At 38.9% G+C, this 23662-nt stretch overlaps 1 protein-coding gene across 1 annotated transcript in view; it reads left to right on the forward strand.

The window, feature by feature from the left end:
• Nucleotides 1–23662, forward strand: part of csmd1a (CUB and Sushi multiple domains 1a) — a 280504-nt gene that overhangs the window by 106919 nt on the left and 149923 nt on the right. The gene's annotated exons all lie outside the window — the stretch shown is intronic.

A 23662-nucleotide genomic window follows, 5' to 3' on the forward strand; every position in this document is an offset into this window, starting at 1 on the left:
CTGCACATTATTGAAATATAACTTATGCAACACCATGCTATATAATGGGTGGTGGGTCTGTTAGATTCGACTAAAGGAGAAACTCCCATTAAATTACAGCTGCAAGTGCTGGGAAAGACGCAATCACAAATGCAGTTCTTAGAGTCAAAGGTCAATTTATGCCTCCTGAATATAGCTGTTAGAAGGATATATTGCAAAGTATTTTGGAGTTTGAAGTGTCTAATGGATTATGAAATAATTAAAAGAGAGAGAGACAGAAAAAAACAAAAAAAAAAAAACAAGTGCATATGCCAAGTAAAAATGGATGGTGTAGATGAAGAATGACCCCCTATTCAGAACCAGGGTTACATACATAATTCAATTCAATTTTTAATTCAAGTTTATTTGTATAGCAATATTTATGATACAAATCATTGCAAAGCAACTTAACATAAAATTAAGTTTCTAAAATTTTTAGTAGTAGCTTATCAGTGGTGACTATCAGTTTATGTGCATATGGCAGACATTTTTGGAAAAATCAATTAAAGACGTAGTCAAACAGATGATGAACACTATTAACAGCAATTATTATATGATGCAATCACAATTGTACCAAAATTTATTAAAATTGTAACCAAGGTGATCCCATTGATAGGTTCAACACTGTTTCGGTAATTGATGCTATAGGAACTATATACCATATAGCACAAGGCTACAGGTGACTGTCATTTAGCTAACTCATGCCTCAACACATACTGGCACAAAATTGACTAATGTTCAAACAGATAAAACTTGGTAACTTGGGGCCTCATTTATAATATGCTGTGTAGAAACCATCCTACATCCTACATCCTACGATCATCAATGTTTTCATCACCCTTTGGGATTGAAATCTATAAATCGCTAATTAAATTGTGTCCAGCTAAATGGTTTCAGATCTCTGCCTAATTTAACATGGCTGAACTTTGGGGTACTGTTGGAGGAGTTAGTGGTTTGTGCTTTCTGGGAGCCTATCCAGTGGGCTCTCATGCAAAACAGAGTTTGTGGCCTAGCAATGTATAGTGCAAACTGTAAACAAGGTAGGGGGGCAGCAAAGGTCCCTGATAGAAAGGTCCCTAAATAATAGAACAATCCATGGAGGAGTGAAGGGAGGTAATGATGAAGACTGCAGCCAGGAAGGAAACAAAGGAATGAAGACCAAGTGATGAGCCAGGGAGGAGATGGTGGATGGAGGAGCCATGGGATAATGGCCAAAAGACTCACACGGATGCAGGACCATGGCAGAAATAAAAGAGATGGAGCAAGAAGGAAGGAGGGACAAGGCATAGCGAGAGACCCAGAAGACTGTGGTGGAGTCATGGGCTCAGAGTGCAGTGCGGTGCGGTGCAGTGTGATGCAACGCAATTTGTAAAAAGACAGGAAGCAACAAATGCCTCGTTATAATGGATATATATATAATGAAGCCCATACAGAAGTGACTAAAACTGCAATTAATCGACTGGACACTTGAGGCTGGCTGCAAAAGGGAGTGAAATTCCATCGACTCCCCATGTTTAAATGGCCAACTTTACAGAAAAAAAAAAAAAACCTTTACAACCTGGTGCAAAAAAATGCTTTTGATCTATATAGTTAATTTGACCCTTCATGACAACTCTGAGGGGGGTGAATATTGTTATAACTAATCCATTTAAACTACATTAAGCCTTAAAGTTCTGCATAATTAAGTGCATGGGCACAAGAGTTACAGGCGGATTGCTGCCACTGTCACCGCCATCGTCCTAGGTGAGGGTGGTTTCAGCAACCAGCTCCCGTGTTTTTTCCTATTTTTGATTACCCCAGAGTGACGCGGTGAATGAGTCATTATCTGGCTCGGCTCTGTGTTCATCTTCAGTTCTCTCTTCACAGCAGTTCAGTCAGTGTACTGTTTGAGTACATGAATTACTCCAGGATATTGGTTTGTTTTAACTCAGAGGGAGTGTCAGCCACATTAAAAAAGTTAACAGGTCAAGTCATTTGTGGATTAATGCGTATTGGAGACGCGAACCGTTTCAAATGATTCAGTTCGATTTGGTGAACTGGTTCAAAAAGATCCAGTTACATCGAATGATTCGTGCACGAACCGGATATGACAAACTGCTTTGTTTTGAACTCTCTCTCTCACAACAGACACAGAAGAGAGGACAATGCTGAATAAAGTCGTAGTGTTTGCTATTTTTGGACCAAAATGTATTTTCGATGCTTCAAAGAAATTCTAACTGACCCTCTGATGTCACATGGACTACTTTGAAAATGTTTTTATTACCTTTCTGGAAATGGACAGTATACCGTACACACAGCTTCAATGGAGGGACTGAGAGCTCTTGGACTAAATCTAAAAATCTAAAAGATCTTACGGGTTTGGAACAACATGAGGGTAAGTTATTAATGACATAATTTTGCAAATTGGGCGAACTAACCCTTTAATGTCTTGCTGTATTGTTGGTTTTTTCTTTTTTCTTTTCTTTGAACAATTATTTTGGGCTAAAAGTGTGTTGTAATGCAATGTTACTGAACATATTAAAATATTACTGAAATTATATTAGTAATGCCTTCACTACTGCGTTACAGCAAAAAGTAATATGTTACTGCAATGCATTACTACAGTCTTTGATCTTTTAATAATTAAATAATTAACTTTAATTTCGCTTGTGCTCACTGTTGTAAAATGGAAGCAATTCCAGAAAAATGACGTACTGTATGCTTGTGGAAACCCCACGCTGACGCAGCACTCGCGGGGAATTCCTTTTCTTATTGCGAGAACATGAATATTGGCTCTCTGCGAACGCGAATCGCTTTCTTTTCAGAGAGCGATCTCGCTCCTCACACCCTCCCGTTTTCTTCCTCCCGTGAGCCGGCAAGAAAGAAAAGGCGGGGCAGAGGATGAAAACGAGCTCACGCCGGCTCAGCCCCCTCATGCCTCGTTTTCTCCACCCTGAGGGGATTCCCCAGTCCTCTCTATTCAGCCAGACCAATGTCTCTCTGCTGCCGCGAGTGATCTGGTCTTGTTTGGAGGGACTGAGGAAGAACTGCTAAAGGACAGCATGTCTCTAGCTGCTTCAGATACTGAGGACCTGTCGGGCTCGCCGGACCCCGCCCCCTCGATGTTATCTGAACCCAGCCGTATGAATCTCGGGATGGACGCCAAACTTATCTGCGTTCTCTCCATGGCAGTGGATGAGCTGGGTCTGGAATGGTCTCCTCCAGAGGAACCATCCTGTCTGGATGAATTGTTTCTGCCGGAGTGCCAGCAAGCCCCTCGTCAGCAAAGCGCCCCGTTCTTCCCGGAGGTCCATGACGAGCTTACAAAATTGTGGCACGCCCCCTACTCGGCGCTTGCATACTTCATCTTCATCTGCCCTCACCTTGATTGACGGCGCTGAAGAGAGAGGATACGAGCGATTGCCGCTGCTGGACGAGTCTCTGGGCAGCATCTCTGCCCGCCCATGGCTATTGGTTGGAAAGCCAAGGCCAACCATCCGTCCAAATACTGCCGTATGATGTCGGCGCTCACCGGGCATGCTTACTCATCGGCAGGGCAAGCAGCCGTGTCGCTCCACTCCATGGCAGTGCTACAAGTCTTCCAGGCCAAACTCCTCGCCGCCACTGATGAATCTGGCCCGGATGTCGCCACGCTCAGGGAGCTGAGAAGTGCAGCAGACTCAATGCCTAACCTGGTTGTCCTGGAGTGCCACTTGTGGCTTAACCTCATGGAGATCAAGGATGCTGACAGAGCCCAGTTCCCCAGCGGCCTCTTTGGTCCAGCGATTGAAGGCGTTCGCTGAACGCTTCACAGAGGCACAGAAATCGTCCCAGGTGATGCGACACTTCCTGCCAAAACGCGCTTCAGCTGCCTCTGCCAGTCGCCCCAGACAGATGCCGACTCGTCAGCCTCCCAAGCATGCATTCGCTGCTACCGCTGCTGCCCAGCCTGTGAAATCAGAGCCTCGAGACAGTTCTCGCTCGGCCACCAGACGGTTTCAGTTTCCTAAACACATGGGACCCCAGCCCAAGGTAGTCGCCACCATCCTGATCTACAGGAAAGAAAGAGGAGGGGGCTAAGTCTCGCTGCGGCAGGGCCACCCCCCAAACTGCCCTGTGTGTTTTTCCATCCATCTCCAGGTGACGACGAAGTTGTTTTTGCTGCAAACAATGGGCCCTTTTTAGCGCCCAGACAGCAAAGTGCTGTTATAACGCACAAAATAAAAAACACACACTCTTTCACAAAAAGAGCAGTTTTCCTCACACAACACTCACGAGTGCAATGTCCCCCCGCGGCAGACAGTCACTTGAGTTAATCCAACCTCTGTCCATCCGGGCCTCACAATGGCAAGCCATTCCCAGGGTATCAGATTGGGTCATGGGAATAATAAAACACGGCTATTCCCTTCAGTTTGCACGACAACCACCACGCCCTCATGAGATGGCGATTCAGAATGATCACTTTGAAACAAATCCTCTCACAAATATGCTCAGGGGATTGGTTATTTTCGCTGGGTCTGAAAGATGCTTATTTTCACATCCAGATAGCCCCCTGTCACAGGCCGTTCTTGAGATTTGTGTGGTTTACCAATACAAGGTCCTCCCCTTTGGGCTGTCCCTGGCACCTCGCACATTTACAAAATGCATGGATGCGGTTCTCTCCCCTCTCAGGCACAAGGGAATCCGCATTCTCAATTACCTCGACGACTGGCAAATTCTAGCTCAGTCAGAGGGGGAGGCATTGGGTTACAGAACTTTGCTCCTCAGCCATCTGGAATGCCTGGGGCTCTGGGTGAATTTTGCCAAGAGTTCGCTGTCCCCCAGCCAACGGATATCGTTTCTGGGAACAGTGTTAGACTCAGTTACGATGAGGGCAACAATGGTGGAGGAGCGCGCCGCGGCTCTACAGCGACTCACCACCTCTTTCAAAATAGGTGCTTCTCACCCCTTAAAAACATTCTAGAAGTTGCCGGGCTTTATGGCAGCAGCATCGCTGGTGCTGGAGCTCGGGCTGCTGCGTTTGCACCCCCTCCAATATTGGCTGAAACCATGTGTTCCACCTCATGCGTGGTGTCATGGAAGCTTGAATATTAATGTTGGTCAGGACTGAATTTCAGCCCTGACCCCTTGGAGGAACATGCACTGGATGGAACGGTGTGCCCCGCTTGGTATGGTTTGCAGAAGGAAAGTGATCTCCACAGACGCAATCCAGCTAGCCTACTCATTTTGGGCCTGCAAAGCTCAATTGGAGTAAGAGGCCATTTAACAAGAGCAGTGTCTTCGTCCTGGGCATGGTGTAGTGGTGTGACTATCGCAGAAATTTGTGTGGTGCCTGGTTGGAACTTGCCGCTATTGTCATATCTTGGTATCACAGATCAAGTATGATTGCGTTGGTCGTCCCACCTTCTTAGCATGGCGTGATTGAAGTGGGTTCCCATAAGCATCATTGACGCAGTACGAGTGAAGTATTGAAAGGAAACATACTCAGTTACTAATGTAACCTCGGTTCCCTGAAATACAGAAATGAGTACTGCGTTCCTTGCCATGCTAAAAGGCACAACAACTCAGTCGTCGCTTAAGTCGAAATAACCTGAATTCATGTGGCGATGCGGCAATATATAGCAAGATTCCCAGCCCATTTTTGCGGGCTTCGCTGCCATAGGTTCGTGCAGCACCCCTGTCAAGCCATTGGTTTGTTTTAATAACACTGCACAAACCAATGGCTGTGTAGTTTCACTGCGTGATTGAATAAGGCTTCAGTTCAGGAGAAAAAAAATGAGTTTGTTCCCGTATTTCAGGGAACTGATGTTACATTAGTAACCGAGTACGTTTCCTTACTTGGAAACGCAAGCTAGATTAAAAGTGAATATTACATTTTGAATATGGATATTTTTCATACAAAACTGCATCGATTCGCTACAGGAGGCCTTTGTTCACCGCCCCAGAGCCATGTGAGACATTTTATTTTTTATTTTTATGGATGAGCTTTTATCCATAGCAGCTTGAAAGATCAAAGACCATTTTTTAAATAACTCTAACTGAATTTGTCAGAAAGAAGAAAGCCATATACACCTAGGATGACTTCAGGGTGGGTAATTTATGGCTTAATTTTCATTTTTGGATGAACTAACCCTTTAAATACATTATGGGTTTATAAGAAATTATATTTTTCAAAAAACAAAACAAAAAACAAAGCCTATTTTAGTTATTTTAATATATGTATATATTACAATTAAGCACCACTATCATTATATTAAGAAGTTATTATTATTAAAAGTTATTATTTTTATTATTGCAAAATCTAATTTCTTATTTCTTTCAGTTGATTTTATTTTTAACCTGCGCTTCAGGAGATTTTTCTTTTAACATCATCTTATAGTACATTTTGTTTTGAGGTGAGATCTGTAAACACAAGTTAACTGTGCTTTGAATGTCATGCAAAATTAATGACACTGAATGTCATTTTATGAGTCAGAGGCAGAGATGGAATGTGAAAGGCAATGTGGCTCAGCTGACTTTGAGCTAACACAAAAATTGTGTCAAGCATCACTAGAAGACAAAATGTAAAATGTGAATATTAAAATGAAGTGGGGATTGTTGAGGATGCATGCTGTGATTGATTGCTAAACAGATTTTCGGTTTGATGATGCCATCAATGGTGTATTGATGTATTATCCAGAAGGTGGTATTTTAATGCTGCATTCAGACAACAATCACATAGAGGCACTTCTGAATAGAGTCATTTACCTTTAATGAATACAGTTGAACAATGGTTCCTCTGGCTGTTTAGTATTATGCATCTGATCTGATCAGTGCTAACGCTAATTAAGCAGGAGCCATTACTACAGGGCAAGCGTGTCACTCAGAAGAGTAGAGTTCAGGCTCTCTGCTGTGAATCTCATGGGCCATGATAAAGCTATGTCTTACGGCCTTTAGAGGCTGACACCAAACATGTTGTGACAGTGATGTTAAACTCTGTATATGACACATAAATGCCTTTGTTAGCTTCACATGCTTTGCTTGTTAAATTGAAACCTATATGGGAAAATGTCAGTCACCAGCTTGTCTGCGAGCTTTGTCTCCCCACCACAAGGTGTCATTGAAACCTTAATGCAGCCCTTTTTTATGCTAATGACATGCCAGTTTCTTACATGCATAAGAAGGTACCCTACATTCAGAGTGGGAGAAAAAAAATAGGGCATGCAGAGATAACCAGTCACTTGAACAAATCCAGCACACCAGATAGAGAATCAAGCTAGCTGAACTAAGAAAGCATTTTGTAAAACCGAGAAGTGGGAAGGGTGCTTTACTCTGCTAGTCCTATTGTTACACTTTGAGAATTCTATAAGCTTCTTTATGCATGCTCAGGAAATATATAAAACGTTTTTTTTTGTCACTAATTTCTTACATCTTTCTACAAGTTTCTATAAAAACAATACAAAAGAGAAAAGTATGCGAGAGAAAGATAAAGAGATCATAACAAATATTACATTTTATTATATGATATTATAATTTGCTATTTATATGTATTCTGACACAACATTTGGAAGCAAAAATGAGAATGTTAGCTTTTTGCTCCGAAAATGTTTTAATCATGTACTAGCCCAACCTTGATCTTATTAAGAGAGCGTGTGGGGATCTGGGGAGGGTACTAAAATAATTGTTAGTTTAACTTGGCTAGCTAACATCTGTCGCTCTGAGAAAGAGTTGCTAATATCATAGATGTGATGCATCAGAATTGCGCAGCCAGAGATGTGTTCAGGTTGCTGGGAGCAGGCCAGAGAGAGCACTACACTCACAGCAGAAGAATGCATCACTTTCTTGCTGACTGATAGCAAACATCACTAGTGCTGTTTTATGCACATCAAACACCTGCCATGGTGCATATGCTCTCCTCTGAGGAAAGTGTCACTCTCAGGTGTTGCAAAATACATTCACAAGCACCAGAGATGAGTGATTAGACAGGTGAAGAGAGAAGTTACTATGCTGAAAGGAAATTTTGAACTACGTATATCAATTGGTGATACATGGTGTTGTGACAAGAACTGTGTTCGGTGTGTGTGTGTGTATTTTGCAAACAAATACTTAGATTAAGCCAAAATAAATCATGAATTTTTTTTATTTTTTTTATATTATATTTGTTTTACTTTAGTTTAAAGTGCTTGCATAAATACATCAGAGCCACTGTACCATTCTAGTGAAGATGTCATCATTTCCCAAATAAAAATCTGTTCCAAATCCTAGTGAGCTGCCTACTTGGGTAGTATTTTAACGCATGAAACTGTAGGAATATGAAGGCTGTAGCAAAAGGAAGGCAGAATAATTATGTTTCCAATACACCTCATTCTGGCCAAATTTTTAAGTTGCATAACTTAGAGCCTTCACAGAGAAGCCAATCCCATTAAAGGGTTAGTTCACCCGAGAATTAAAATTTGTCCATCTTCTGCTCACCTTCGAAGCATCCTAGGTGTATGTGACTTTCTTTTTTCAGAATAATCCAATCAAAATTATAATAGTAATAAGTAATAAATAAATAAATGAAGTAATAAAACGTCCCTCACACGGCTCCGGGGGTGAATAAAGTCCCTCTGTAGCGAATCCATGTGTTTTTGTAAGATAAATATCAAGATTTCAAACATAATAAACACTTTTTTTATCACTCCTGCTGACTGTGTGGAACTAGAAGACGTGCAGGCGGAAAATGGAAGATGTATGCGTTGCATGCGCACCTCTGGGAAATGTAGGAGTCTGGATATTTATTACAGATGTGCGCATTTTATTTCACGCCTTCGGAACTGTTGATAACAAACATCCGCTTACCCCATTGAAAGGCTTGGAAGAGCAAGGACAAATTTTAATATAACTCTGATTGGATTATTCTGAAAGAAGAATGTAACATACACCTAGGATGCTTCGAGGCTGAGTAGAAGATGGACAAACTTTCATCCTCAAGTTGAACTAACCCTTAATAATGTTTTATGACGAGTCCATTCAAAATGTGGAAAAAAAATATGAGAATTATTAATGATAAATTCTTAACTTTCAATCAGTATCAAAGTGTATGCATAAAAAATAGTTAATAATAATAATTAAAATATAAAACTTGCTTATCAGAGTATCAAGTTTTATAGCTTAGCAGCATACCAACACCAAACAAATTAAATAAAGATTTTCAGTAAGTTGAAAATCTTTTGTGTAATTGGACCAGATGGACTAGCATTCACTTCCCATGCGCATCAATGATCCTTGTGTGCCCATGACCCTGATTCTGTTTCACCGGTTGTCCTTCCTTTTCTATTTTGGTCGAAGACTTGATGTTTTGGAGATGCTCTGAACCACTCTGATATTTTTGCTTGCCTGTTTTTTTCTACTTTCAACACATGAAATTCAAGAACTGACTGTTCACTCGATGCCTGATATATCCTGCCCTCTTCATCTGTCAGTGGTTTAAATGTCATAGCTGATCAGTGTACAAATGTGGTCATTGTGGCTCTTTTTCCAATCATTGGAAAACAGGTGTTAGTGTTGAGTGTACCAACAAATATTGATTTTGAATTTTCTGTGTGTTGTCCCTTTAAAACAGATGGAAGTGGATGCCTGAGTTCATTTGACCTGTTTTAATAACATGCACTTACTTAAATTCATCTTTTTTATGTTAATGAAAAGCAGAAAATTTAGGCAAAATACTTTATAGGTCAGGGAAATCACTCTAATTTACATTATGCTTTCTCTGCTCACTGCCAGTGCTGTGTATGCTTTTAATGCTTCTGTGAATCTAACTGAGCATTAGTATATTTGACATGGGCTCAGCCACATGCCACATTGCCATCAACACATGACAGTGGATGTTGTGTTGAAGCCAAAGGCAAAGTGAGTAGGCAGTTAGCAGAGTAATGGAATTAGAGGTTCATTAATCTACTAAAGTTGAGTGGTAAACGATTACATATCTGAGAAAGTATTTCTGTGCCTCTCTTGTATTATTGATAAGCAAAATATAAAAAAGTATTACACCCTATACTCTATATAATAATGCTGAAAAGAATGTAATCGTCATTCAGGTCGATTAATTATGACAGCTGACTAAACTTATCTTTGTGCAATGCTGTATTGCTCTGACAAGTGTGTTGTTAGAGGGCACTAGACAAATGGTGGGTCTGTACTTATTGTTTTCCAAAGAGCACACTCTGAATTTCAGCAGCAGGAATTGACAAATGTAGAATCTTCATCAAATACCTGCTGTCAGTGTGGATTTGGTAATATTGATAGTTGGATTTCCATTAAAATTATCCTTCCAGTATTAAATGTAAATTCAAGTTTTCAATTCAAGTTTATTTGTATAGCGCTTTTTACAATACAAATCAATACAAAGCAACTTTACAGAACATTATGTTTCTACAATATTTAGTAGTAGCTTATAAGTGGTGACTGTCAGTTTGTATTCATATGACAGGATTTTTCAGAAAAATTAATACAGGATGTAGTCGATGTAGACGGTGAACGCTATTAACAGCAATTATTATATGATGCAGTCACACATGTAGCGATATTTGTTAGTTCTGTTCGTTGATCTAGGGTTAGCATCATCTGGGGTCCTCTGAGGGTCAGCATCATCTCTTCTCAGGTGTTCTGGATCCAGACTGGAGCTTGTGTAAATCCAAACTGACAAAACATAGAAACAAATAGAGACAACATTAGCATAGCTGCTGTTCCAACAAAGTAAAATTAATTAGTTTAACCCAAGCTAAAGAATAAGAATGCGCATTTGATCAGATACAACTACAGTCACAATTTATAAAGTGCACTTCAGTTTTACTTTTGCTGAGACTAACATTAATCCAAAAACCAAAGCCTCTCGGGTGATGGACAGACAAGATTAACAATCAGGAAGAGAAATCAAACAGATGAAATTGAGAGGAGTGGCACAGGGAATAAGCTTATTTTTAGAAGCCCTAATATTTTTATTTTTATTTTTTTCTGTTAATAAGTTCTAGTAAGTTCTGTTTAATCAGTTCTAATAACTGTGACAACAACAATGATCATTATAATCATCATTTATTTAAATGCAAGGAATTTGTACTGTAAACTATGGTAAGATTTGTTATACTGCCTGTGATGTGTTGTTATGAAAAAAAAAAAAAAAATCTATTAAAAATCTTTAAAAAAAAAAAATTGCATAATACAAAATAAATAAATAAAAATCTAATGTTCCTATTATAATATATATGTAGGGCTGTTTATTTAAAACGTTAATTAGATTAATTAATTAAGGAGAAAAATAAGACATTTCTCATTCAAAACACGCATCACCGGAAACACGGCAGGTCGCAATCTATGACGAAACCGACATAAAAATAAAAATCATGCGCCCCCACTCTCTATTATAAATCAGTGTGTGCCCCATAGTAAACCAAATAAATATGACATGTCAACAGTTAAATACTCTCTTTCTTTTCATGTAAGGATTCTAAGATTATTTGTACCAAGAATAATAATATAAAATGTAATAAAATTATAAATAAGTGCAGATTAATGATTTGCTTAATTTTTCTATGACAGTGTTTCATTCTGTTTTGACTTGACATTTCAAAGACTAGCCTACATTTTATCAATACTACACTTTATTAATCATGGGTCACAAAATATACTGCCAGATCTTAGCCTGATTTGGGCCACATATCATCTGACTGATCTGGGCGACACTCCTCACATCAACAATCGGCCCTCATGTTGTTTGCCGGATCCCTGCCATGCCGTCATTGCCACACATGGCCCAGCTGTGGCTGAAATGGTACAAGCCATTGATGACAGGAGGCCAGGAGTGCCACCTTGAGGCCACATTTGGGCCAAGTCTGTTTGCTATGTCAAGTCAAGTCACCTTTATTTATATAGTGGTTTAAACAAAATATATTGCGTCAAAGCAACTGAACAACATTCATTAGGAAAACAGTGTGTCGATAATGCAAAATGACAGTTAAAGGCAGTTCATCATTGCATTATGTGATCTCTGTTCAGTTTAAATAGTGTCTGTGCATTTATGTATTTGCAATCAAGTCAACGATATCGCTGTAGATGAAGTGACCCCAACTAAGCAAGCCAGAGGCGACAGCGGCAAGGAACCAAAACTCCATCGGTGAAAGAATGGAGAGAAAAAAACCTTGGGAAAAACCAGGCTCAGTTGGGGGGCCAGTGCTCCTCTGACCAGACGAAACCAGTAGTTCAATTCCAGGCTGCAGCAAAGTCAGATTGTGCAGAATAATCTTCTGTTTCCTGTGGTCTTGTCCTGGTGGTCATCTGAGACAAGGTCTTTACAGGGGATCTGTATCTAGGGCTCTAGTTGTCCTGGTCCCGCTGTCTTTCAGGGCAGTAGAGGTCCTTTCTAGGTGCCGATCCACCATCTGGTCTGGATACGTACTGGATCCAGGTGACAGCAGTGACCCTCTGATCTGGATAAAAACTGGATCTGGTGGCTACGGTGACCTCAGAATAAGAGAGAAACAGACTAATATTAGCGTAGATGCCATTCTTCTAATGATGTAGCAAGTACATTGGGTGGAATGGGAAGTGTTCCCGGTTTAGGTTTACCTAATTAATGCAGCCTAAAAATCCTTTAATGGGTTTGGATATTAAAAGTATATTAGACACTAGTGTGTCTGCCTCCCGAACAATGTTAGGTAGGTTATTCCAGAGTTAAGGCACCAAATAGGAAAAGGATCTGCTGCCAGCAGTTGATTTTGATATTCTAGGTATTATCAAATTGCCTGAGTTTTGAGAACGTAGCTGACGTAGAGGAGTATAATGTAACAGGAGCTCATTCAAATACTGAGGTGCTAAACCCTTCAGGGCTTTATAAGTAATAAGCAATATTTTCAAATCTATACGATGTTTGATAGGGAGCCAGTGCAGTGTTGACAGGACCGGGCTAATATGGTCATACTTCCTGGTTCTAGTAAGAACTCTTGCTGCTGCATTTTGGACTTGCTGTAGTTTATTTACTAAGCGTGCAGAACAACCACCCAAAAAAGCATTACAATGATCTAACCTTGAGGTCATAAATGCATGGATTAACATTTCTACAGTTGACATTGAGAGCATAGGCCATAATTTAGATATATTTTTGAGTTGGAAAAATGCATTTTTACAAATGCTATGTGAGTTATATATGGCTGCACTATATGTATGTGCAGTCATTCTGAATATCAGCATGGTCGCAGCCATTCAAAATTAATGACTTGTAAAAGAGTTCTAAGAGTATAGTAACACACGCACTGAAACCTAAATATGTCCAAGTTCAGATCACGCTTGCAACTGATACTCGAATGCCATTGGCTCATCTGTGTTATAGAGGAGGGGCTTACCAATGGGTCAATTGCACTTAGGGCATGTCCGAATCCACTTTTGCTAGTTGAAGTGTGGGGGAAATGGTCATCGCACCCGGCGCATGGTCTAAAAGGGTTGTCCCTGTTCTCTTGGTGAGTAATGGGTGTGTTTTGGGCGTAACGTGCCATAAACCAATCAGAGTCTCATCTCCCATTCCCTTTAAAAGCCAGTTGGCACCATGGCAGATTCACTATTTACATAGAGGGAATTTGCAAAAGGAAAAACTGAATGCTTCTCTACAGAGGGAACGGATCTGTTCGTGCGCGTAGTTCTGATACATATAAAAACTATCCCTTATTACTAGGGGTGGGACGGTTCACTGAAAAAAAACTGTTCGGTTCTCCACACACGGTTTGGCATGCGCTGGGACCGCGGTTAAACTTAAATCTGACAAAGCACTTGTAATATGGATTGCTATAAATAACACGTTAACAAACAGGATTCAGCTAATATGTTTCTGTTGATGGATGCACATTTTGGCTTCTCACACATTTCAACAACAGCGATGAAAAAAGAAAATGTGGACAAACCATTCACTCTTGTTCAATGCGAATGCCTTAGGCTGTAATATGAGCAGTCATTTATTCCGTTATCACCCAGGTGGTGATAGCACGCGCTCAAAGATGAGACCTAAATAGCACACGTTAATAGAAGATCTCTCCTGAACAGAATCGCCCACATTTAGCCATCGAGGAGAGATATTAGATCAGAGAACCATACTCTGGTCAGCCAACAATGCGTTATCAGTTATCAGTAAGATGCGAGATCCTTGTTGATGGACCTTGTCCAGGACTCCCGGGAGCAGAGCGGTCAATGGTCCATAGCATGCTGATCTATGGGAGCTGCAGAAGTCAGAGAAGTAGAGGGGACATTGTGCAGTTTTCTGTGAAGCACAAAGAAGTCTACTTCCACTTAGAAAATATGTCTGACTACCTTGGGGTGGAGTTTCCATTGTCCGTGCTTCACAGCTTGCTTGGACAGTGTATCTGCTCCCACATTCAAATGCCCCAGGATGTAATTTTCCATAATGGACATGGACTTGCCCCTTGTCCAGTGCAGAACCTGCTGTGCTGGCTGGTTTGACCCAGAGGGGACACACCATTTGTTCTGGGCAAAGCCCCAGGAACTTTCTTTGGTCGTAATGACCGTTCTTAAATCCGGCTTCATCTCTGGTTGTTAAGAGCTACAAGCTGCTACCAAGTCTTTACGAGGGGGAGCACAACTTGCCACACTCTCTCTTTTAGCCTATTGCCCCAGAGGGGCTGGACCGAATCAGGACTTTGTGGCTGACATCCCCGAAACTTGAGCACAGTGAGTGAGAAACTTGTTGGAAGCCTCCTCCCTGGTGCTCATATATTTAAAATCAGCCTGCTATGTCTGCATAACCCCAATGGTGTGCAGGGCAGGACCAGTCTGAACCACAGCGTGAAACTCTTTCCCTCCAAGTGTAGATTTATTCATTCTCCACATGATTTGATGTGGGGCATTGGCTCTTTTTTTTTAAATTAGTGATAATGCTCCTCTAAACTAACGTTAAAAATAAAAATACCGTATTTAAAACAGTTAGTTCATATATAGTTGGACACAACTGTCATATTGCACGTCTTGTGGCAAATTTTCTGCATCTGCGCGTGGAAGTCAATGGTGAAAATCAATAGTAGATGTCATTTAAAGTCCAACAGTTTAACACTAATATTGGACAACAACAAAAACATGAAATATAAAGTATTCTATATATAAGCCATTTAGTTTGGAGATTTTTTTTTTTTTTTTGGTGACAATTTAATCACTTTAAGGCTTTAATCTGGTCACTGCACAAGTCACCACCTTAAGTAACTCCTCATATGCTCATAATCACAAGAGGAGCACTCGGAGGCAGCACTCTCAATCTCCATCTCAACAGAAACAAGAGCTGCAGCATTCTCTGCCCGATCCAAATAAGTGCCCAGGCAATGCTTTGGAGGTGGGCGCAAGAACGTTATGATCTGGCAAGAACACAAGAGAGGGGAACACCTGGTTCTAAATTCTCAGCCAGATCAGAGCACGATCTTAATGAGTGCAAAGTGGCTTGATTCTCGTGAGAGAAAAAGAGCGTAATGCAAAGCATGTGGATAGGAAGGGAACCGCGGTGCTCACATCTACCACTCTGGAACTTGACAGCAGTTTGCTTTTCTCCCAAACACTCCAAACAATACTAATGCAAATTCTCATCAGAGATCTCTTACACATACCTCTTACAGATTCACTCAATGAATAGTATGTTGTTTAAACTTTTACTTTCAACCTGCTTTCTTTTGAGTGATACTGCTTTTAGCAGCGTGACACACGCAGACACAATGTGGTCTCTGAAGACAAAGAAACCGGAAGATGTGTCCATTACCCCCAGGTGCACGTAATCCAATGACGTCACCTGCCAGGGTAATTTTAGCCAACTCTTCTCGTGTTTGATACACATTCTTCACAACAGGTCAAACAAAGAATGTTCTCATTAGCGTTATTGAAATGCAACATCAGGAGTAGCTTTTGATAGGGAACATGCATTGTGAACCCACCTATAGGCGCATTAAAAAAAGTTGGCTCAAAATAGCAACGTGCCAGCAATGCGCCTGAAAACACCTTGTATTCAGAACAGCACGCTCATGGGTGCACAAATGGGTGCAAATGCATTTGCTATTTAAACAACATGGTGCAAGACATGAAAATTACACTTGTGTCATGCCTGGCACTGCATTGCACTGGGTGTTCGATAGGGCTCTGAGAGTTTTACATTTCTAAATGGTCATTTAATTCATATATTCCTTCTTTTAACTTTTGTATAACAACAGTCATACATATCGGATTTGACGACCTGAAAGTAAATGCTGTATAAACTACTTTAAACTAATATACTACTAAATGTGCAGTGTTCCATTTCTGCCACTAGCCTCACCAAACAGAACTGCTGGTCAGGATGCTTAAAGGATGCCCATTTTCCACAAGTTGGTGTAATTCTTTAGGGCTTTCATTAAATGTTTCCAACATACTTTAGTTAAATTTCCTCAATGTTCATGTAAAGCAACACCCTTTTTAACTTGCCAAACAGCCTGTTCACAACAACCCATTTAATTTAATGATGCATGCACACAGCAGCTACAATAACACTGTATAACTGATATAGGCTTATGTTTTATTTTATTCCTTTTTATTCAAAATATTTCCAAATGTGTTAACTATCAGGAAATATCTTGGTTCTCAAACATGTAAGTAAATGGGATTTGCAGTAGACTCTTATTTGTTTTATAAATGGTTATGGGCAAAGAAGAGCAATAGTGTAATCTATTAATTACACATAAAATCCCAACTTTTTACTTGAGTACCAGATATTGATGTTATGCCATATATATATATATATATATATATATATATGACTGGCTTTGAATTTAATGGGAATTTAATAACAATATTGTAAGTTACATTAACATTTTAATTTTACAGAGAGCAACAAGCACTTACATTATCAAATAACATTTTCACTTCAGTCTAGCCAGAGTTCAGGCTCTCTCGGAAACTCCCATTTAAATCACTGAAGCTGTTTACACTGTGAAATTAATATCTTAAATTCATACGCTGCTATGATTTGCTATAATTCAGTCAGCGAACAAGTGAACAAAACACCAGGTTTCAGCAATGACTCATCTGAACGTACCTGATTGGCCATTGCATTCATAATCTCAACAGAATTGTGTGATTGGTTATAATGCAGTGCTGTACAAACACTGTTGTCTCTGGATCAGCGCCAGCCAAAACACGAACGCAGATCTGAATTTATCACCTAATGCTGTGCAGCACAGAACAATCTAATCACACTGGTGAGATTGTGTCATATATATAAAAAATATTATTCAGCTTTTTGTCTTTTGGAAGCTGCATCCACTTGGTTCAGAAATCTGAGGGGGCATGTGCCAGAAAAATCATGCCTAAATGTTTTGATTTCAGGATCAAGCATGCATTTCCTTTAACCTCAGTACTGAATCATCTATATGAGACTGGATCGTTCTTGTGTGTCATGTAACAGAATTGAAACGGTAGAATTTGTATGACTCTACAATCAAGAGAAGTGCAAATGCAGTCAAAACTGTGGCAAAGCCACTCAGAAGCTTAATTTAGGCTTTAGTTAAAGCTGTAGCTCAGTCCAGAGTTGGTTAATTTTTGCCATCCCTTATACAATGGAGGCATAGAAAGGGTATTTCAGAGTGTAACATCCTCCACTGATAGTAATTTATTAGCCTGGAGACCCTGAATAGTCTTGCAGTGGCACACATTCACCACCGGGGGAACTGTGTCTTATCTCTGTTTCCAGGATAAGCTGTTTACATAACATTTCAGCTTCACAAATAATCTCACACACAGCACATCAATAGAGAGATAGCCAAGGAAACGTTGTGTCCTTGCCAGTGTGATTTAATGAGGTTTATGTTTGTGCAGTCTGGAGCTTTGGGAAAAGAATATGTACCTATGGTACATTAGATTTCAGGTATTGTGTCCACAGACAGTTGACCCAATAATTTGTCACCATTGTGATGTCACTACAGAGTCTTTCCTCTAGACGCCCCCTAAAAGCCTGACTTTAAAGAGAGGAGAATTCAGAGCTGGGCTTGGAGGGAAGCCAAATTGCTTGCCTCTCTAACGCTGACTTTGCGGGTACATGAATAAATGATTTTTTCAACACTGGATAATACCGTTGTAAGCTATTGCCACTGTTTTAATTTCCTCTGCCATGCTATTCATACAAACAGTTGGAGTTGGGGGGAAATCATCACATGAGCAAAATAAACTTGTTACAATAGTGAAGCATTTTCCTATGGCACCACCAGTTTTACTCTGCATCTCATCGCCATATGTTTTGGCATGATTTTGAGGTTTATTGAATTATTGCTGTTCTTCTTGCTCTCTCTACTATTTACTTGTTTTTCTCCTGATGATGTCTTTCTAGTGTATTCAAGTCAATTGTATTTTCTTCATGTGGTGCTTTGAAAATAAATATCAAGCAATGTCTTTAAGTAAGTTTGCAAACCCCTAGCACATTTGCATTCTGACTTTTAATATATTTATACATTATACTGTTATCATTTACATGCACAAATATAGCAATGCATATTGATTAACAGCAATATATTACATATATTTGCTATATTTCAATAAGACATTAAATGTAAAATACCTCATGGAGGCTTCTGATGGCACTTCTGTGAGTGATGATGCAAACACTTGACTGAATCAGAGTTTTGTATCAGTTAACTGAAACCAACTCTGACTACACTTTATTTCGATAGTCCACTTTTAGATATTCTTCTGACTATTGAAAGTAGTAAGTAACTTTGCAACTACATGTCAGATAGCTCTCATTAATTTGCAACTACAGGTCAACTAACTCTAATTAGAGTATTTATAGAGTGTTCAGTTAGTTTGTGGGGGAAGTTGTGGCCTAATGGTTAGAGAGTCAGACTCGTAACCCAAAGGTTGCTGGTTCAAGTCTCATACCAGCAGGGATTGTAGGTCGGGGGAGTAAATGTACAGCACTCTCCCCCATCATCAATGACTTCTCTCTCTCTCTCTGTGTGTGTGTGTGTGTGTGTGTGTGTGTGTTCACTGCTGTGTGTGTGCACTTTGAATGAAATTAATTCTGAGTATGGGTCACTGAGAGCGAACCATCAAAATAATTTTTTTTGCAGATATTAAGCAGACAATGCACAATCTGATGACTGCTAGTTGACATGTAATTGATAAGTTAACTATAGTTAGAATGTTTAAAGTGGACTATCAAAATAAAAGGTTGCCCAACTATAGCAATTCTAACAGCAACAGTAATAACTGAAGGTTGCTGAAATAACAGTGTCATCAGTGTTATTTCTTTATTACATTAAATGGCCAAATAAAAACATCAAACTTTACAATGTTTAAATATCGTCCAGACTTCGTAAACATTTTCAAGGTGACAGTGGGAATGAACTAAAGCCATTCATCCCTCTTCTTTTATGAATGGTGTGAAATAATTTCTTTACACAGTTTTCCTTTTCAGGTTCTCCAGCTGTTTTGTGTTTCCTCCAGACAAGCAGCTTGAGCTTGATTTCCATGCTTTAATGCCTCAGAGGGGAATCACAAGTTGTTATGACTGTATCTCACATTAAAAGTACATGGACAATTGATCTAACAGTTCTCTGATCTTTTGAACTAATTGAATAAAAATGTTTACTGCATCCTCCTTTAGTCTCTGCTTCAAGGGAGCATTACAAACTGTCCTCAGAGGCTGTGGATTAGTTTGTTCTGAATGCAAGATCAAAACGTTGCGAGCCTTTGTAGACTCTAAGACTTCTCTGAAAGTGAGATGACCAGTATTATCAATCTTTTAGGCCATCACTGACTCTAAATGGTTGATATTTTTTTGATAATATACGGATATTATGTTCCTTGTGTTTTTATAGAAAATGTTATAGAAATATATAGAAAATAACCACTTTATGCTTAAAGCAGTAGGGCATCACTGTTTGATTTTTGATCGATGTGTTGAATTTGCTTTAAATAATACTTGACTGACTGAGATTAAGTGTATTTTAAAAAACTGTGAAATTTTACAAATATATATATATATATATATATATATATATATATATATATATTTATATATATATATATATATATATATATATTTATATATATATATATATATATATATATATATATATATATATATATATATATATATATATATATATATTAGGGCCGGGACTTTAATGCGTTAATTGAGATTAATTAATTACACAAAAAATAACGCGTTAACTAAGATTAATTAATTACAGAAAAAAAATTCCCGCATTTTTAATAACGTATTTTTGCACCGCGGAACGTTTCTCACTGGATGCGTTTCGACGGACCGATTATACTGAAGCACCAACTAGCGTTCGCATATCACTGCAGTACATCCATAGACAGTAAAAGAAATGGACACAGCGACCCCATTGGAACTCAATTGAGACAAATGAAGCCCAGTTTTAGCGTTTTTTTAGCACTTCCGTTTCTGACGCGCAGACTCAAACGAAGCTTGACGACGTCAGCAACCTGTCTGACAGATGTAAATCTTTTAAGTGACTGTGCGTGCAAACTGCCATCGTTAATCTTGCAGAGACGGCGAGCTTGAGCGGGGAGTTCTTTGTCGTGAGTGAGCAGGAGTAAGTATTCTGATTAATTATTTTGTATAGTATTTTAAAATGTAACGCCAGTACGCCATATTAAGTTAATTGCCTGCGAGCTTCTCCTCCTGTCTGTACGGTAATGCGACAGAGAGACGAGTGGTTATGACGCAATCGTTAGCCTATTTTTTACAAAAACTGTTTATACGGGGCCATAATGTAACATAGAAGGTAATGGAGCCCTTTATACATTTTCGTGTATCTTTAGAAATAAATAATGGACAAACAGAGTCTGTAAACGCCTCAGATGTAAAGTTATTCGCTGTCAAAGTGACGCCAAAATGAATGGGAGTCAATGGGAATGCTAACGCAAGTGAAGTTCTGCTAAAAGATGGCAGCCCCCACCCGACTTCAACTTCCGGTCGAGTTCCTTGCCCCTTGAGTACATCGAGCCTCAAATATCACCTCAACGCAAAACATATAGCAGCTAGCGTGGACGTGAAATATGTATTATTTTGTTGGTGCAACTGGCAGTTTATGTTAAACTATTTATTGTTTTGGCCAAGGTTATTGAGAGTTGGACTTAGTATGTTATGGCCTCTGAAGCAACAGAGAGATGTTTTCTAATAGTCAATGTTTCCAATGTTCTGAATTTAATTGACAGTATTGTGTTTTACTTAAAAACACTTTACAGAAGGTTCCAGCACCTATAAGCTTCCTGAATTTCTGAAATGTACTATTTCTAAATTGTTTCTAAATATGCTATTGCTACACTTAATGGCAAAAATTGCACTGGTCTGCTAGACTTGGTTGAACAAAAATAAACAATATTTTGTTGCTTAAGCTTATGTATTCAGTCATTATTCAATGGTATACTATAAATCCATGTGAAAAAAATACTTCTCACTGTTCTCAGGTCAAATATTTATATGCGATTAAAATGCGATTAATTTCGATTAATTAATTAAAAAGTCTCTAATTAATTAGATTAATTTTTTTAATCGAGTCCCGGCCCTAATATATATATATATATATATATATATATATATATATATATATATATATATATATATATATATATATATATATCAGTCTGGCGAGTAAACTAAAATATATTTACTAGCCAATGGCGATTCAATTGCCAAGGTGTCCGTAGAGGGTTGCAACCTAACCAGTAGTCATCATTAGGGCCTGAGCACAAAAATGACACAAACTGAAATGTTTTCTTTATGATGAGAGGAACGTTCCCCTCAAATTTTAATGACGATAAAAGCAACTTTATCCGAACCATGGCATGCAATTTTCAACTGACTTACTTTCCATTGCAACTAATGACAAATAATTTCCTTGTGTGGTTCAATAAGTTAATTCTGAGTCTGATTCTTTTTTTTTTTCAGTTTAGTTTTTTATATTTTTTATTAATCTTCTACAGCCATGCACCACTTTTATCATGTAATAAGAAGCTACTTTTTTATGTCTTTATCTACATATATATATAAATATAATATCATATATTATAAACTATGTACTATACTACAATACTACTGTGCTTGTCGTCTGTTCTTTATCTCATTGGAGGTTCTGTGTGGCTTAATAATTCTGCCCATGATAAAATAAGCTTGCTATTGTGCAGGTAACAATCCAAGCCTAGAAGTGAGCTCACCTTTTATCTGTGTAATAGCTACACCAGCATTCACTCTAAAGCATGAGACAGCTGCCATCAGGAGGCGTTGAGTGACATGTGAGGTAGCTGTCATGTTTTGCAGAATTATTGTAATATCAGGTTAGGAATGCCGGCACAGGCCCATTCCGGCATCCTGTGGGAGAATAATTGCTCTGGGGGCTGTGATAAAGTGACGAGAGAGGATGAACCCGTATCTGTATGTGATAAAAGATTTCATAGAGGAGGCCTTGAGGAATGTTATGAAGTCAAAATGATTGCATTATGAATATGAATGTTTAAAAAATGGTGGTGATGCTGATGTTTGAATGTATGGGGGGAGGGGGTGGGGGTTGTGCCATTTTCTGATGGGATATTTGCATTACAAAGTGCTTACTACTTTTAAAGAAATGTTTTTTGACTCCACTGTGGCCATGCATATGAGAGAATACAAAGTAACTGAACAAAAAGAGAGCTTCCACAACAAAAATTGCAATATGTATACTTAAGTTTGACAAAAAAAGAAAGAAAGAAAAAAGTCTAAAGTGGACTGTCACAATAAAGTGTTACCCCAACTCTAACAGCAATAGAAGTACTTTGAAAGTTGCTGAAATACCACTGATGACTTTATTCCAGAGTCTGCACAAATTTTAGGTTACAACGTTTATATCGTGAAACAGTTGCTAAGTGGTTGCTGAGGTGTTATGAAAGGTTGGTAGGCAGTTACTACGTTGTTCTAAGTGGTTACGAAGACATTTATTGGTGGATGTTAAGGCATTTAATGTTATTTCTAGGCTATTGCTAAGGTGTTCTGAGTTGCTAGGCAGTAAGACATTGTTAAGGTTTTCTGACTGATTGCTAGGTGCAAACTAGAGCATTATTAGTTTAGAAAGAAAGAGATCATAATCAAATCATTGTTTATTTAACTGATTTGGTTGTGTAATACAGAGGAGAGAAGGAACCTTTTTACAGCCTACAAAAGCAAGAGATATTAGTTATGCAGTGCTTTTGGAGCTGGAACAGTTATTCATTTTACCAATGTAATCATTTTGATTTGGTTGGCCTTTTTTTTTTTTTTTTTTTGCCAGTAGAAAAATGTTTTTTTTTTTTTGCAATTGTCCTGTATTTGCACACACTCACACAAAAAACCTAAAAACTAAAAAGTTATATATATATATATGTGTGTGTGTGTGTGTGTGTGTGTGTGTTATAATTACATTTCTATACATATATTTATGTTGCTAAGAATGTATACATTTCAACAGTCAGTCAAAACTATAGACTCCACTCTTTGCATGTTTGTTTACTAAATACTTTTCTGATAATGCTATTTTGATCATTAAAAGTTATGGCCTAATGGTTAAAGAGTCAGACTCATGACCCAAAGGTTGCGGGTTCGAGGCTCGTACTGGCAGGAATTGTTAGTGGTGGGAGTGTATATACAGTGCTCTCTCCCACCTTC

Source organism: Carassius auratus, unplaced genomic scaffold, assembly GCF_003368295.1.
Source record: "Carassius auratus strain Wakin unplaced genomic scaffold, ASM336829v1 scaf_tig00215910, whole genome shotgun sequence".
Classification (NCBI taxonomy): Eukaryota; Metazoa; Chordata; class Actinopteri; order Cypriniformes; family Cyprinidae; genus Carassius; species Carassius auratus.